Source organism: Diospyros lotus, chromosome 1 (assembly GCF_014633365.1).
Source record: "Diospyros lotus cultivar Yz01 chromosome 1, ASM1463336v1, whole genome shotgun sequence".
In the NCBI taxonomy this organism is placed as follows: Eukaryota; Viridiplantae; Streptophyta; class Magnoliopsida; order Ericales; family Ebenaceae; genus Diospyros; species Diospyros lotus.
The window spans coordinates 7,568,085-7,584,968 of NC_068338.1; positions in this window are offsets into that span (position 1 = coordinate 7,568,085).

The window sequence follows — 16,884 nt, forward strand, 5'->3', positions numbered from 1 at the left end:
GGACAACTCTCCTCACAGTATTGCTCCCGGAGATTGCTAATGGTGGCCTTTCCAAATTGAGACTTCACCACCCTTTTAGGGTCGGTGATCCACTTGTAGGGAGCGTTCCATGCACCGTTCGATGGTTGGAATAAAAACCACCGAGTATTAAAAGAGTCGATCTTGGCGGGAGAGTCATAAAAGATGTGATCCTCCGAGCGAGGGCGATGTAAGGTATATAGGTTGTATCAGTTCCTCACTAAACGAAGGTAGAAAAATCAAAATAGGAGTTTGATGAAGGGGACTACTTATTTCTCTTGGCAGCATACAAAGAAGGCGACTAACTAGGCCCAACCATTAGGGTGTAGCTGGCCCGAAGCTAAGCTGCTGACCCTAAGAAATCGAAGGCCAAAGTTGTGAAGGGGAAGGCTAAAGTTATGGCTAAAGATGGTCTCAAAGACACTCACCCAACCCTCCTCTGCATTGGCCACACAATTTCAGCCTAATGAGTTCGGTATCCGGACGGTATCCTATGGTTGCTACGGAGAAGGGCCACATCATCCTGTAACCTTCAAGAAGGCGTGCCCTTAAGGTAAGCTCAGACAACCCCATTCTCGTCGATCTCCCTATGGTATATCTTAGCGCTGGCCATGATCCTAAGTCAGACTAGATAGGCTAAGACAAACGGAGTGAGAAACAAATTTTCTCTCGGGAAGACCTGCCACGGAAAGGTCACTCTCAAGGAGAGATGTTCCTATCGAGGAGGCTACCTCTCGAAAAGACAACACTTTCTCTAAGAGAGAAGGGAATTACTTCGGAGGAATGGCTAAAATTCTTTCGGATGGGAGAAAAATATTTTGGAGAGAAGAAAGGCTTTCAGAAGGAAACCTTAATTCTTTCGAAAAGACGAAGAGATCTCTCAGAGAGAGGAGTCAGTGAATTTTCTTGCGGAGAAAAAGTTGGAGTGAGAGCAAAGGTTTGGCCAAGAATGCGGTAAGCGTAGAAAAGTTACTGCGACAATGGCCCATTCATAAGAAGACCCTTAGAAAGCTGAAGTGGCGCAGCTTACGGAGGCAGATCTTTCGGAGATGATCAATTATCTACATTCGCCTAAAGCTAAAAGTAGAGAAGGGGGGGGGGGAAATTGTGGTACCCTATCTCTCCGAGAAAGGAGAGAACTCTCGGGAAGAAGGATGTAGAGGTTTGTCGGTAACTGCCGAGAGGCCCTCTCGAAAAGATCCCCGAAGGAGTCTCTCCGAGAGGATTCTCTCTTAAAGAAGCTCCTTGGAGAAACCTCTCCAAGAGGCCAATGTGACCATTGATCACGTGTCCCAATCAATCATCAAGACATGGACTTTGATGTTTTGCCTTTGATATAGTTTTGATGATGAAAAATCATTGTATTTTGATGATGTTTATTATATTAATGCTCCGAATTAAATGATGTTTTAAGCAATCTCAAATGAATGTGGTCAAAGTATTTTCCAATATATATGTGTTGTTTATGATTTAGGAGATTGGAAAAATAAAGTATTAAATTTCAATTAAATCTCAAAATATTGGAAAATGAAGGTAAAGGAAAATTTGTAACATCTGTCAGCTAAGTGTTAAGTTTTTCTAAGAGTATAGTCGACTATGTGCCTTGCATCTATCTACTATATGCTTTGCATATGTCGACTATGCCTTGCATTTGTTTACTATGTTATTTGATCTGTCGACTATCCTCCTAATTCTGTTTACAGAATAATTTTATCTGTCGACTATCAGTGTGTATTTCAGAAAAGTTTTCTTTATATTTTTGTTCTATCAACTATCCCATCTCTTCTGTCTACTATGCCTTATTTTATTTATGAATCTTTCGACTATCTATTGTCTTCTGTCGACTAACTCTTTTCGTAGAAAGCCATAATGGCTAGTTTTACAAACCGCAATGGTCATAAAAAAACTAGTTTTTGGCAAAGCTTTTGGGAAGCCTATAAATACAAATCAAGGAGATCAAGAAAAGGCTAATGGACGGGAACGAATTGAATTGAGCTTACATTTATACTCGTTTGTATTCACAGTGATTGTGTTTCATTTTTTTCTCTTCAAAGCTTTGATCTTAATTTGTATACATTCATTTAAGCCTTGTTTGTATTTTGAGAGATCTTGTAACTAAGAGATTTATCTCTTAGATCCTCTCTTTATTACATTTCTTGTATTTCCTAGCTTGTGTAGTTAGAGGGCCCATTTGCATGGGAGGTTTTGTAATTTTCCTAGTCGCGAACTAGAGGACCTACTTGGTTTAAGTAAGGGGTTTTAGTGGATTGTTTGGAAAATCCTTAGTGAGGAGCTAAGGTAGTGGATTTGTCTTGGCTTAAGCCGAACCACTATATATCTTGATGTTCTTGTGTGCTTGTGTTCTCAAATTCTCTTTATTGTCAAGCACTTATCCAATCTTCACTTGCATTGAATTTTTATTTTCAATCAAAAGGATTTCAATTTCTATCAAGTTTGTAAATTACCCAATTCACCCCCTCTTGGTGTGTGCCATAGCATTTCAAATCTATCAGACTTCTATAAAAGGAAAGACACAACACGATTAGTAGGATTGGAACATTTGGTAACCCATCTAGATTCTCTCAAATTTCCCTTTCCGAAGTCCCATTCATTTTCTTTCTGTAACTTCTTCCTTTCCTGCCTACTGACTTGACTGTTGGAGGGTCCTTGCGGGAGATCCTTCCCGCAAGCCTTCTAATCTTTGTTGGGTGCTGTAGATCTTCTGGAAGCCAAGCCCATTTCTCTTTTATCCCTCCAAGAGAGCTCTTATCCTCTCCGAGGCCTTTTAAGAACCTTCTTGAAAAAGACCTCTACTTTTTTCGGAAGCTGATTTATTCATCTCCGAGGGGTGTATCAAACCCCCTCCGAGAGTCACCTACAGAATTCGAGTACTAGGCCAACAATACCTCTCTAAGAGACTTTTCCTATCTATAGCTTTCCTCTCTCCGAGAAAGCCCACTCAGTAGCTGTACTTTCAGACATCGACACCTTACTCGGCTTCAGACGACGGTTTCCCCCAGTCTAAAAAAGTTTCTACTGTTGTATTTTTGGCAACAACACTAGCGATACCCTTTCCCCAGTAGTCGCGCTTTGAAGGTTTGCACCTTCCCATCAGCATCGATCTTCCTCTTATAGATCCACTTACAACCTATGGGAACAATTCCTTTAGGGCGATCCACCATAGTCTAGACCTTGTTGGAATACATAGATTACATTTCAGACTGCATAGCCTCCAACCATTTCTTTGAATCGATATCACTTATCGCTTCTTCATAGGTGGTAGGATCAACTACTAGATCACCCTCGCCATACAGAAACATCTCCCACATCACCTCCATGCTAAATCCATATCGTTTTAAAGGGTAAGGTACTCTACCAAATAAAGTATTTGGGCCAAATATTAAATTAATATTTAGGCTAAATTAGATTTAAACTAAATATTAAATTAAATATTATATTTGAGCTTGAATTAGATTTAGGCTAAATATTTTATTTAAACTTATAATTGGATTTGGGCTATTTAATTAAACTTCTAATTGAATTAGAATAAATCAGTTTAATTAAGTTCATAGTTGAAGTAGGATAAATGGGCTGGCCCAATCCATTAAGGTTTAAGAAACCCTAAGAGGCTTCTCTATAAATTCCCCTTTAAGGGTTACCCAAATTAAACTTTTATTTTATGGTTTTCAAAAGTTGAAAAATCATTCTTTTTCCATCCATACACACGCCACGATAGGAGAAGGAGCTAGCACTCTTATTCTGCTCTCCTCGCCAAAGGACACGTGCCGTGTATCACAAGTTATAGGCCGGACTCTTGGATGGCTCAAATCCGCAAGCAACTTGAAAAATCTAAATGTTAGATTTATTTGATTTTATTTTGTATGTGAATGTTATAATTTTGATGTTGATCCAATTCCCGGGAATGGGGTAAGGTTCAAAATTTTTAAACTACGCTACTTGCCCTGTAGCGATCTTGCTTTACTTTCAGTCCCCTATCACTCTACCAACAATGCCACCATCTCTACAGGCTTTTGATAGGGACTTCGAGCAAGGAGAGCTTCCAAAACCACCATCTCCATTGAGCCTAGGGATACAAGCCACCTTAGAGGTTGTTAGGGCTAGGGTCGTGGTAGAGGCAGAGGCAGGGGCAGAGGAGGAGGTGAGGGCTAAATAGGAGCAAGCCAGGTTAGAGAGGTACCATAACAAACATCAAGCTGTGTGCCAACTCCCCCTTCCCTTGTGAATAGAGTGCCCACCCTACTGGGAGCTAGAGTTTAATCCAAGGCACACCCGTCTCTATTCCCCACCATAGGGCCAATACATGAAAGGGAAATCCCCCTCTCACACCGATAACGAAAGAGGCACAAGGTCCAAGTGCGCTCGAGGCTTCTCTATATAGATTCAGTAACGAAGCCTGATGTGGGAGCCAGATTGATATACTCCATGGTGCTGCCAAGAGAAGAATGAGACTTCATGAGACACGCATCGAAGGCTTTGTTTCTCATAGAGCAAACTTAGTTGAGGTAGGCATTTTTTGGCTTTGTTACTTTGGTTAAAGTAATGCTCAAGGTCTAATGTTTTCTTTGGTTTTCTATGTAGAGTGTCCAAAGGCAGGTTGTCGCCACCCGCTAATGCAAGGGTCGACCTCGCCCGAGTTGAGATGGACAAGAATAAATGGATAGACAAAGGCATTCACCGTTGAGCCGAAAGGAGCCACCTCAAGCATAGAGTCAGTGACCTCGAGGGCTATAAGGAGTGACCCCAAGACCTTGAGAGTGACGTCAAGAGAAAAAGGAGGGAGAGAAACTCCTTCAAGGTCGATTTTGAGAAAATAAGGAAGGAACATAACCAAATAAGGCGTGAGATGAAAAGGCAACGGACAATTACCATAGCCCTCCAAATCACCAACACTACCCTAATTTAGGAGAACAAGTGTATGATGGAAAACCTGTGCGTCCGACTCCAAGAGGTAAAAGGGAAAGCGGAATAAGTTGCTCGCCAGCTGAGGGAAGTGAACGCTAATGCCATCCGAGTTGTGGTGGGTGAAGGAGTACAAGCTCTCTTAGGAATGCTATGTAAAGAAAAAGAAGTACGCCTTGGGTTTCATGAAGTATGGATTTTACTTAGCTTGGGAAAACTTAGAGAAGACATGTCCTGGGGAGACCTTTCTTGAGCTAGTCTACACACCAAAGGTGATAAGCTGCAGCATCCCTGACTAGCGGGAGTTTGGTAACCCGGAGTCGCTTGCACTAGAAGATTACCTAAAGGCTAGGCAGGAGTACGACTTATCTAGACTTATCAGCTCATGGAGTCCGCTTGTGCCTAAGTTGGCTTTAGGCCCCAAGCATTGCCAGACTCTACTACGGGAGATCCACTAGAGACTATTGATGCTCTAGTGAACAACGACCTATCTAGTCTGGATGTCCTGGAAGACGGGCAAATAGGAACTTCCACCACTTCTCGTAAATGCGATCCCTCTCTTTCATAGCCTTATGGTCTTTTTATTTTTCTTTTTAAGGTATTTGGATTTATTTTGTATCTCATTTCAACTATTGTATATCAACTCTCACATATATCAATGAAATGAGTATTTTTGAGAAAGATCTGCGCTTAGATGGCTTGGTGTGGTTTGTTGTGTATGTACGCGCTTTGCACATGTGTATATGTATGCATAAAAGAGGGATGGCATAACAAGCCATATAAAATAACTGAAAGCTTATTAGAAGCAGTGACTAGTTGTGTAATGACCCGTCAGAAGGGCCTAGAATTATTTAGAATTATTTAGCTAATTTTTGGCTTAAGAGAATTTGCCAATTAAATATTTAATGTGGTAATTTAGAATTTTTAATTGAGAGTATAGCATTTAAATGGCATTTAATTATGTAAAAATTAAGTCCAAGGGCATGAAGGTAACTTTAGAGTTTTAAATAATAATTTCCTATTATTAGGAATTATTTAATTAGAGATATTATGTAATTAGGAGAATCCATACATGAGAAGGTTTAGGTTTGAAGTCTCCAAGTTAATTAAGAATAAGGACTCTAAATTATAAAAGGAGAATGAGGCTTCTAAGGCTATTTCTTTATCTATATAAAGACACATAAGCCATAGTGTTCTTCACATCGCGTGAAGAGCGAAGAGCCAAGAAGTCTGTGAGTTGCAGAAGTTGCTTTGCATAGGAGATTTCTGGTTGAGATCGTGTGAGTCGATCAAGATTTATCAAGGAAAGTATCTTCCCTGTAATCCCTTCCATTACAGTTTCATATTAGTTTCGTTTTCAGATTATTCCAGCCCTTCATTGTAGTTTTCAGATTTATATCAGTAAGTAGAGATGTGTATATATATATATGCATATAGCAATGAAGTTATGAGCAAGTTCTATTACTCCTCCATTTTGGATTGCGAGTTCTATTACTCCTTCTCCCGTTTGGAGTGCAAGTCCTATTATTTTTTCTTTCTTTTGAGTTGCAAGTTCCTTCCTCATTTTATTTCTTTTAGAGGCAAGTTCTCATATATGCATGATCTTTATAGCAATTCAATCAAATATTATCTTTGAATCATCCTTAAAGTTGTTTCATATCGATTGGGATTCGTTTTTCCAAGATTTTATTCAAAATGGTGTGGAATCATTAAGTTTTGTTACAGATTTCAGTCTCCGTTAGCGTTCATGTTCGTCAAATTTAATTGTAGATTTCTGAATGGGTCTTCCCGTATTCGAATGAGTTCCAAGTTCTGTGCGTGTGATATCCGGATGGTTCTTCATACATTCGAACAGCTCATATCCGGATGCCCTTCCCTTCTATCCAGATAAGCCTAGTATATCCGGATGCCTTGTTTTATATCCGGATGTCCCTCTCAAGTTTTGAAATTTCATATCCGAATGCCTCAGTGTGATATCCAGAAGACTTAGATTATATACGGATGTCATAGTTCATATCCGAATACATCCTAGCATATCCGAATAACTTCTTATTTGAGCGCCAGTGTATCTGGATGAGCCTTCTGAATATCTGGATGTCTTCCATCATATATGGATATCCTTCTTGATATCCGGATGGCTTTTCCAGAAATCCAATTAAACTTTCAGTACAGCTTAATTTAAGTTTTATTCAAATAAAAATATTTAATACCTCCAAATATTGAATTTATATATCAGAATATAACAAGTTAATCATGCTCATACCATAAAACAAAATTTATAGAATCTTTGTTTTCCAATATATTGAAGATCAGACAACATGTTTAGTATTTATTATGACATGATCATCATAATTGTGTGGCATTATGTGCATACATTCTGGTATAAGCATGGAGCATGACTTTATATGGAGCACTTCATATCGTGTCCTAGCATGTATGTGAGCATTGCATTGTAGTATGCGTTCCAGGCGGCTAGTCTGCGGGGATCCCACAGTTTCAGTTATAGCTCAGATATGAGTTGCTCGCCTGGTGATGACTAGAGGGTTAGGGGCTTATTGCCCATAGTATATGCTTATAGTTTTGATGTATGCAGGATTCATATCAATTAGGTATATATTACAGATTGTGTGGGCCTATGTGCCAAAGTTTCATACCTGCATTTAGTTCATAGTTTATGTGCATTACATTTTTGTAAATGCAAACAGACAATGATTATTCTCAATACAAGGACAGTTATTGATTCATCAGTATTGATCTTTTTCGATTCAACTTCAGTTATTCTTTCTAGCTTATTACTTGTTGAGCTTTGTAGCTCATTTTGTGCTCTTCACCATTTCAGGTCCTTGCGGGGGAGTACCAAAAGTAGGGCCTAGCAGTAGTGGTCAGTAGTATGTGTACGTGGAGCTGCTCAAGAATAAAAGATGTCTGGGAGTTTTGTTAGTTTATAGTGTCTTGTCAATTTAGGATTATTTTATATTTCAGTTGAGGTATTTTCTCGTAGACAGAATTTATGGTTTTCAGTTTATTTTGACTCAGAGTTTTTATTTCAGTTGATTGAGATATTCAGTTATGGTATCAGATTTTAGTTTATCAAAGAGTTTTATTTTATTTTATCTATTTTCCTTGTATCACCTCTTCTTGGGTAGTTCTAGGAGAGAGGGTGTTACAAGTTGTTGATAATTGCACTCAAGACTTGCTTGCCTCAAACGAGAGTTATATGTTTTGCGAGTACCTGCGCATACATATGTAAAGAAAACTCGGCTCCCTAGTGTAGCTAGCCTGGGGATGCCTGCTCTCCCAAACTTTGGAAGCATAAAGCAGTTGTATATAAAAATGTTCATAAGTAAGGAATGATCATATGGACAATAGTTTTAATCAATGTAATTGTTAATGGTATTATAAGATAAAGAATCTTGCAAAGCATCTCAAGCGTATGCCTAACGGGTGGTATCATTACCTTCACCACGACTAGGGGTTACAAGTCATGTCCCAACCTCCTAGGTCGCCTAAATCACAAATCCTATCAAGGCTTGATGGATATCGCCACATACCCCAGTTATTTAGTTAAAATAGAATTTAAATGTTGTGTGTTTTCAAGCAATACTTCCTAGTATTGCTCATGTTTAAGTTCATGCATTTGAATAATAGAATCCTAAGGTTTCTATTCTTCTAGAATTACTAAAAGTATCCATTAATGGTATATGTATATTGAGCTTTTAGAATAAAGATTCGTATATGCTTTGCAAAGTTCATGTGTGCTCTTGCTTTGAAAAATCATGATGCTAGAGTTGGAGCATCTTAATGTTATCTATTTTGTTTTGTCTTATGTGTACTCTTGTCTTAATATTTAAATGAGTTATCATAATGATCAAGGTAGAGCATCTTTGTGTTAATAATGTGCCTTGTTAGGAAACATATTTGCAATGTTTTATGTGTGTTATGTCAATCAAGTAATAGTGAGATGCTTGACTTATGAATATTTTATGTGAATATGTTTCATAAAGCATGTATGAATATGTATGTTGAATCTTTATGCTACATGTGTATTGATGCATCTTCATCTTGATATGTGAGTCTAGAAGAATGACTATTATTTAGAAAAAGGGATATTTCTTTGTTTGAGTAACATTCATCGTTCTCAACATATTATCTGTTAAGAATCTAGGGAAATTTCATGAGATGAGAATATCTCATTATCTTTGCTCCTCTAAGGCTTTCCATGTAACTAAGTGAATGTGATTGGAAAGTTAGATTTATCCAACTTTCACAAACTTCACTTGTGTTTATTTGAGCTATGAGAAAATTGTGTTTCAATGAATAAGCTTAATGCTTATATTATTTAGATGCCCATAATTGATGATAAACTTGTGTTTTATATTAAGCTCAATATTTAAGTTTCTCATTTAGATGGTGATATTAAGAAGATGTTTTGATGTTATTCAAAACAATATATATTGTTTGAATGATAATCGATTAAGGCATGGTGAAAATCAAGTATGTCACTCAAGTAAATGCTCAACTTAATTAAGTATTTTATTGCAAGGATAGTCTATGTCAAATATAATTGAGTGACCTATGTTGTAGTCGACTGCTATATGTTTGTAATCGACTAAGAGCTGTGCATAATCGAATATATCCTTGCATTAGTCAACTATATTAGTTCCTTAGTCAAGTATGATTGCTTATAAGGATTTAATTGAGGATTTTTATGAGTAATCAAGTGTATATTGAAGAATAATCAACTATCAGTGAGTGATAGTCGAGTATTTTATGCTAGCTCTATGTATATCAAGTTTAATAGAGTAGTTGATGAGCTTACTCGAGTATTTGAAGAGCATAATCGAGTATCTTAATAATATAATAAAATGTTGGCAAATATACTCAAGTATGAAACTTATATACTCGATTATAAATTTCATTAGTCGAGTAAGTGCCTGAGTTAATCGAATATTTTTGTTTTGAAAGTTAAAAATAAAGTCGTTAAACTAGCTATTGCATATACTTTAAATGCATTGTCTTAATCGTTTAGGCTCCGAATATTCCATAAATTATTGGGTATGATATTTGAATATTGTAATGATTATTTTAGAAAAAGAAAGCTGTCCTTGTAGATTTTCATCCTTATGACAACAACTATAAAAGGAGATGAAGTTGAAGATAAAGGTTGTTGTTCTACTACTTCCTACAACTATCTTGAGCCAAACAAATACTTCAAGTTCTCATCTTCAATCAGAGAAAGAGAAAAAGGGTGCTTATCTATTTCACAATCCTTTATCTCTCTTTTCTATTGTGAGAAACAGATTTTGTATTTTATCTTAATCATGTGAGAGCTTCTCAACTGAGCTTAAATTGTAAACTTCTTATATCTTGTTGTGATTACGACTGATCCCTAAAAGATAAAAGGTTACGCCTAATCCTTTCGAAAGGCAAGAGGTTACGTCTGATCCTGTAAAATGTAGTTGTTTTAGTTGAGGCTTGAAAAAACAACTGTAACACCCCGCCTTATACGGGCGCGTCACTATAAAGAAATTCCTGGGAATCTTTTTTTTTTTTTTAAAGTTTGTCACACGCGGCGCCGTGAGAACAATCTTCACATACAGATGAAAAATCCCAAGAACCCTAGTCTTACTCGTTTAACTAACAAGATCAAAAGACTTAAAACCAAACGAGATATGATATAACACAGCGGAATAAATACATTAAAATGTCGTGGCCTACCATGATTTTTATACAAGTCAATCCTACATCGAAACACGTGTTACAGTGTTACAAAATGATAACAGCAGTATCATATAACCGTTCGTACATATACCAAAATAACTTCAGACATCTTCAAAATGGTACCACGACTATCAATCTAAGCACGATTGACCTTCAACTGGCCATGTCCTTGCCCTCGCAGCAGTCCTTGGTTGGAACATTGAATGTTCCAGGGGCATAACCCAGGTTAGATGACAAAACATCTAAGTGACGGCATGAAACAGTTTACAAAATGCATGAAAGATATACGAGCATGGCATACAAAGACAACGACAACATGCAACACGTCTATCTTGAGAAATCTCCCTGACATACTCAACCTCCCGTGGAAAATCCATTCCACACACCGTTGGGGTTGACCTTGCCGCAACATACTTAATCTCTCGAGTGCCCTACCGTGTCACTCGTTTACCAGGATTAACCTTGTCCCATTCTCAAGAAGACCCCATCCCGTCCCATACGGACCCAATAACGACATAAAAATCAATGCCCCGATGATATAAAAATCACACGCCATGCACCGATTCTTTTGCAAGTAAAAACAGTTGATGCAATATACCATATGATCAATATGCAAATGATGCCATGAATACATGAATAAAACGCATAAGTATAGCATCCCGAGTTCTGGTCTGGAGTGCCCTACTATGTCACTCGTTCACCTAAACTCACTACACTCACACCAAGACATATCCAAAACAAGGGTAAAACTAGAGTCAAACCACTCATCTCAAACGTATTCGTATCGCCTCGATCCTCGTGCAATGCCTCGATTTGAGTGCCATATCACAAACACTTGAACTTATACTCAACTTCGAGCCCCAATTTTCCCTAAACACTATATTCAATTAAGGAAGTATTAAAATCTATTTTCCTCAATTTTTTCACAATTTCCTCTATTTTCTCCCAATTTTCACCTTGATAATTCCAAAATAATTATCTCCTCAAATATTTTCCAAAATATTTCAACATGATAAATCCTAAAATAAATAATTAAAAATATTGGAATTGGAAATACCGATTTTGCCCTTGCCACGCGCTCAGCGCGTGGCTGCGTGTAAGGTGTGGCGCGTGCAGCCACGCTCCACCTTCTTCTTTAAATTTTCGGCCAACGACAACGAGTCCAATGAAAGATCTGAGGGCACCCTCTTCAAGACCACGTCTAGTTGATCACAACCGTACCGGCTTCAAACAAACACTAAACCGTACCAAATGCTCCAGATTTTCTCCCCTTCTCACAAGGATCAAAAGCCCTCTATCCACTCTCTTTGATTCATCCTCAATCGTGAGCAATTTGAGTGTCAAGTTTCAGCCAAAACTTAGGTATTTATAGGCGATTTTTCAGCCATTTTTCATCCAATCAGAGGCCAAGGATTGGCCCCCAAGCATCCCTCGGCCGTATGCGACCTTCCTTAGGTCCGCCTTGGCCATCCCATCGCCGGAAACATCCCTCATGTGCGACAGATTGCGACGGCCATTTTTGCTGTTGCGTTCACACTATGCAATTTTTCACTAATTGCATTTTAGCCCCCTAAATTCTTCATTTGACATTTTTTTTCCTTTCCATAACACCCCTGCTAAATCCAACTATACCACTAAGGCCCACAAGTTTTGTGTTTTTCATTTCACCCTTGAAACTTCTGAAAAATGACCTTTTTGACTTCCCTCGGGCACAATTAGAAAATTATATTTTGGCCCGATTGCTCATTTTGACCTTAAATCCATTTGTTTCAACCCGAAATCACTTAAGGATTGTTTTATACATAAAATATAGGTCCCTGACACACTCCGTTGATTTTTCAGATGTCTCCTACGTTGATTCGATTTTCTTAGCCCGATCAACAGTTGTACCGAAAACTGTTCCCGATCCAATTTCTTTCATCACTAAAAATCATAATTTAAATCAATCATCGATACTATACCGTTTTCCTTGGCTATCTAGGATCCAGGGTACTCCCTCCGTCTAATTCAGTCATCCAAAGCTGCGTTAGTGTACCCTATAGTCTCATTTTTCCATAAATTTCATTTATGCCCTTCATTAATTTCCATCTATAGCCTCAAGAAATTCTTGGGTATTACAACAACTATACTGGTTAAAAGCAGAGGTTACAACTGCACATGTGAAAGGCTATGGTTATAGCTGAGCCTGGAAAAGATAGGTGGATTGTTAAATCTTTAGTGAGAAGCCAAGGGAGTGGAGTAGGCTCGTTGGCTAAACTACTATAAATCTATGTGTGCTGCATTGTTTTCCTCTTTCATTTCAACACTTTCATTTTACTTTCAGCAAAGTATTATCTTGTTTCCTATCTTATTATCAATCTTTAAATACTCCATTAACAAATTTTTAAAACCTTAAGAGGATTAATTTTTTTACATCAAATTTATTCTACATTTCTCTTATCAATTTCTATCAAGGATTTAATTGAAGCATTAGTTTGAAAAAGTCCAAGCAATTTTTCTTAAAGTCATTTATATTATTTAAAAATTATTTAGATGTCTATTAATTCTTTCACACTACGTGGAAGATTTAAAATAATGTTTGAATACTTTGTTTTCAAAAGTTTCAAAAATATATATACTTAGTCTATCAAAAAGCTTTTATACGTAGCCGAACTTTTAAAATATTTTCTCAAACATTTAACATCAGGCTTGATTAATATAAAACTATATTTTACTATTTTGAAATATATAATAATACATAAGCATGAAGTTCTCCAATTAAAATAAAAAAATATTTGTAAGCTTCATACTCTTTTAACAACTAAAACCAATACTTGGCTGTTTAGAAAGACATAAATAAATATTAGTATAAGATTTTTCAATATACATATATAAAAAAAATTATATAAAATATTTTGAAAATCATCAACAAACCAAATTTACTGAAAATATATTTTTCAATATTATTTTCTCCATAAATCAAAATACAAAATTTTCAATACATTTACTTGATTGAAGCATATAGAACATAGCAAATATGTTGAGCACAAAATATATTACTTAATAGCAAAGCACATCATTTAAATCCTATGATACTCTAACTTGAACATTATGATTTTTCATTTATATTTATCAAAAGTAGAGCACACATAAGACAAACAAATCATATCTATGATGTATATTTTATAAGCTTTAAAGTATCATACATAAATATTACTAATGCATTCTTTGAGTAATTCTTGAAAGATAGAAACTTTAAAATTCTATTATTCAAATGCATTGAACTTAAAACAAAAGCAACACTAGGAAGTATTGCTCAGAAAGCATACAACATTTAAATAATTTCCCATACTTGAATGATTTTGCTTATCAAGCAACAAACATTCAACATTCTAAGTTCTTCAAGAGATCATTCTTAGATTATAGGACTTGAGAACTTTAGGAATATGAGCTTTAGAACTTAGAATCACTTGCCTAAGTATATATACATTTACTCAAGAGTAAAAATGATTGAAAACAAATAAAACACATTGTTCCTAGATTTTAGAATGATTTCATATATTTTGAGTACTTAATATTTTTCAATCTTAAGTTTAGTATAACTATCATGAGGATATATAACATTTATCCATGACCTGAATGAATTATGATACTTAGGATATCCCTTGAAATCCTAGAGTAACATGTTGACATAACAAACATATAAAAAAGAGCAAGATTAACCTCAAACAAAACATACATAACCTTAACATGAAGGGTAAAACAATATAAATCCTATGAATCAAAACTCAAGTACTATCACTTGAGTGTATGATCACTTACTTAAATATTAGATATAGAACACATTACTCTTAAACTTTGAGTAATGCTGCCACATAAAACACTTAAGGATTGTTCTTTTGGTGTTTTAGTTTTAAATTTTGAGTTTTAAATTCATTTTTAATTTTGTATTTTGAGTACCTATTTTGAGATTGCTGAAAACACGTTCTTTTTGTTTATAGCATTTTTTGCATTTTGGAAATTTTGATCATGCTTGTGATGAAAATAGCCAAAATGACCTTTTATTGTTTTGAGTTTTATTTACAAAATTTTTCCATATTTTTGAAAATGCATTTTTGAAAATATGAAAGTTGTTATGGGTATTTTCTACACCACTTTTTATGGGCCAAAAATAACCCAATGGATTAGCCCAATCTTTCAAAAGCCAAGTAAGTCCCGCGTTGAGGACATCTAGACGAGCTCGCAGGTCACTTCGTTTGGGTTCAGTTCGTGGAATGGCCTAAGCTACGAGATACGCCAATTAGGCTACTCAGCTTGCGTCACGAAGAGATGGTGAGTTTATCGATAATGGTTGAAGAAAAGGTTTAACTTTCATGATTTATGGCAAATCGGATCCCTACTAATGCGGAACCCATTCCCGATTTTATGGAGTTGATAAGGACATTTTGTCTCCATAATGTTATGCTCACATTTTGGATTTTATTGAAATTGTAAACACCCCATACTATAAATAGGGGTTAAAAATCTTTGTAAAGGGGAAGGGAAATAATACGCTGTTACTCTGCCCAAATAACCAAAGAACAGTCATGGACTAGGTATCATTCTGGCCGAATCACGTAAAAAGTTTCCTGTGTGTGACTTATTATTGGTTCTGTTGGTTTCTCCTTTTGGCACCGGGGTTCATTTTCTCATTGTCAGCTAACAAATTACTATCGACTAATTCTGAACGTCGACATTTTGGCGCCAGAGGAAGGGGCCCATTCGGATCGCTAGCCATGGTGAGAGGAAGGAACGCACGAAACTCTGATACAGTGGCTGATTTGCCAGCGAATCACTGTGATCAACCGCAGAATGTCCCGTCAGTCATGGACCCGTTGTTTCTGCAACGGGTGCCCCTGTTCCACCGTCGATTGGAGTCACCATCGGCATACCCCCATGAGCTCTTGTCCAACCCGTCACTCCAACCCCCAGGATGGAGAAGATCCAAGTCTGGCAACAACGTCAAGACACGCTAGAGAATACAGTCATGCAACTCGTTGCTACAGTTAGGGCATTGGCCCAAACATAGGCCTAAATCCCCCAAAGGCGAATGGAGGTCGCACCACCCGGGGATGCCCCTCAACCTCGGGGTGAGAGACCTATTCTAGATGGAAGAGAAGTTGGAGAAATATCGCGACGGACTGGATTGGTATATTCCACAAACTCGCGGTCTCAAAGATTGGAGGAATGACAACCTCGAGGGGACAAAGTGGAGGCGCGCCTAAGAAGTTTGAGGTTGAGAGTGAATCGTTATAAAGATCATCGCGAGGAGGCTTATGATGGGAATCAGCGATGTGGGGATTCGCATCAAGGAGAGAGCTTGATCAAGTTCAACCCGGGCAGCGCCACATACTTCAACTTGCCAGATCCTAGGAATAGGAGATGACGTATGCCGCAAGATCGCTATTCACGGAAGCGAAGTAGCGGATGGGAAAAACGGTCTCCCACTATGCGATCTAAGGATCATGACCCCACCATGGAGGAGTTATTACAAAGGGTCCGATAGTTGGAGGCACAACACGAGGTACGAAACCAAAAGGATGCCCGCGGAGAGAGGACCCCGTTCTCCAAGGAAATTGAACTGTAGCCTCTCCCTCGTAGGTTCAAGATCCCTAATATCCTTCAGTACAATGGAGATGGTGATCCATACGACCATCTGGAAGCTTTCAACGTCCAGATGGATCTCCAGACTTCTAGTTATTGGTGAAATGTCGCATCTTCCCTGCGACCCTGGAGATATACCTTGAACCTGGCTAAGGAGTCTCCACCCTCACAGAATCTACAGTTGGGAGGTATGTTAGAGGAAGTTCGTCAGTCAGTACAGATCGCTTAGGAGGCAACTCACCCCGTCATGTCACCTCGCTATAGTGTTCCAACGGTCCAGCAAATCCTTGAAGGATTACATTGAGAAGTTTAGACATGAGGTTAATAATGTTGAGAATCCATCGGACGAGAGTATTTTGATTGCGATATTGGTGGGGCTTCAGAAGGATGGGAAGCTCTATGAGAGCATCTACAAGTCCCCCATAAGGGACCTGGGTGAGTTCTATGAACGAGCTGTAAAGGAAATCAGATTGGAGGAAACTTTCGGCTCAAAGAAGCCGGGTAACCAAAAAGATGAAGCAAGAAGCACGAACCAGAGCAAAAAGAGAGGCAGCGACAACAATAACAAAGGGGGCTAAGGATGAAATTCTAGCAATCAGGTCC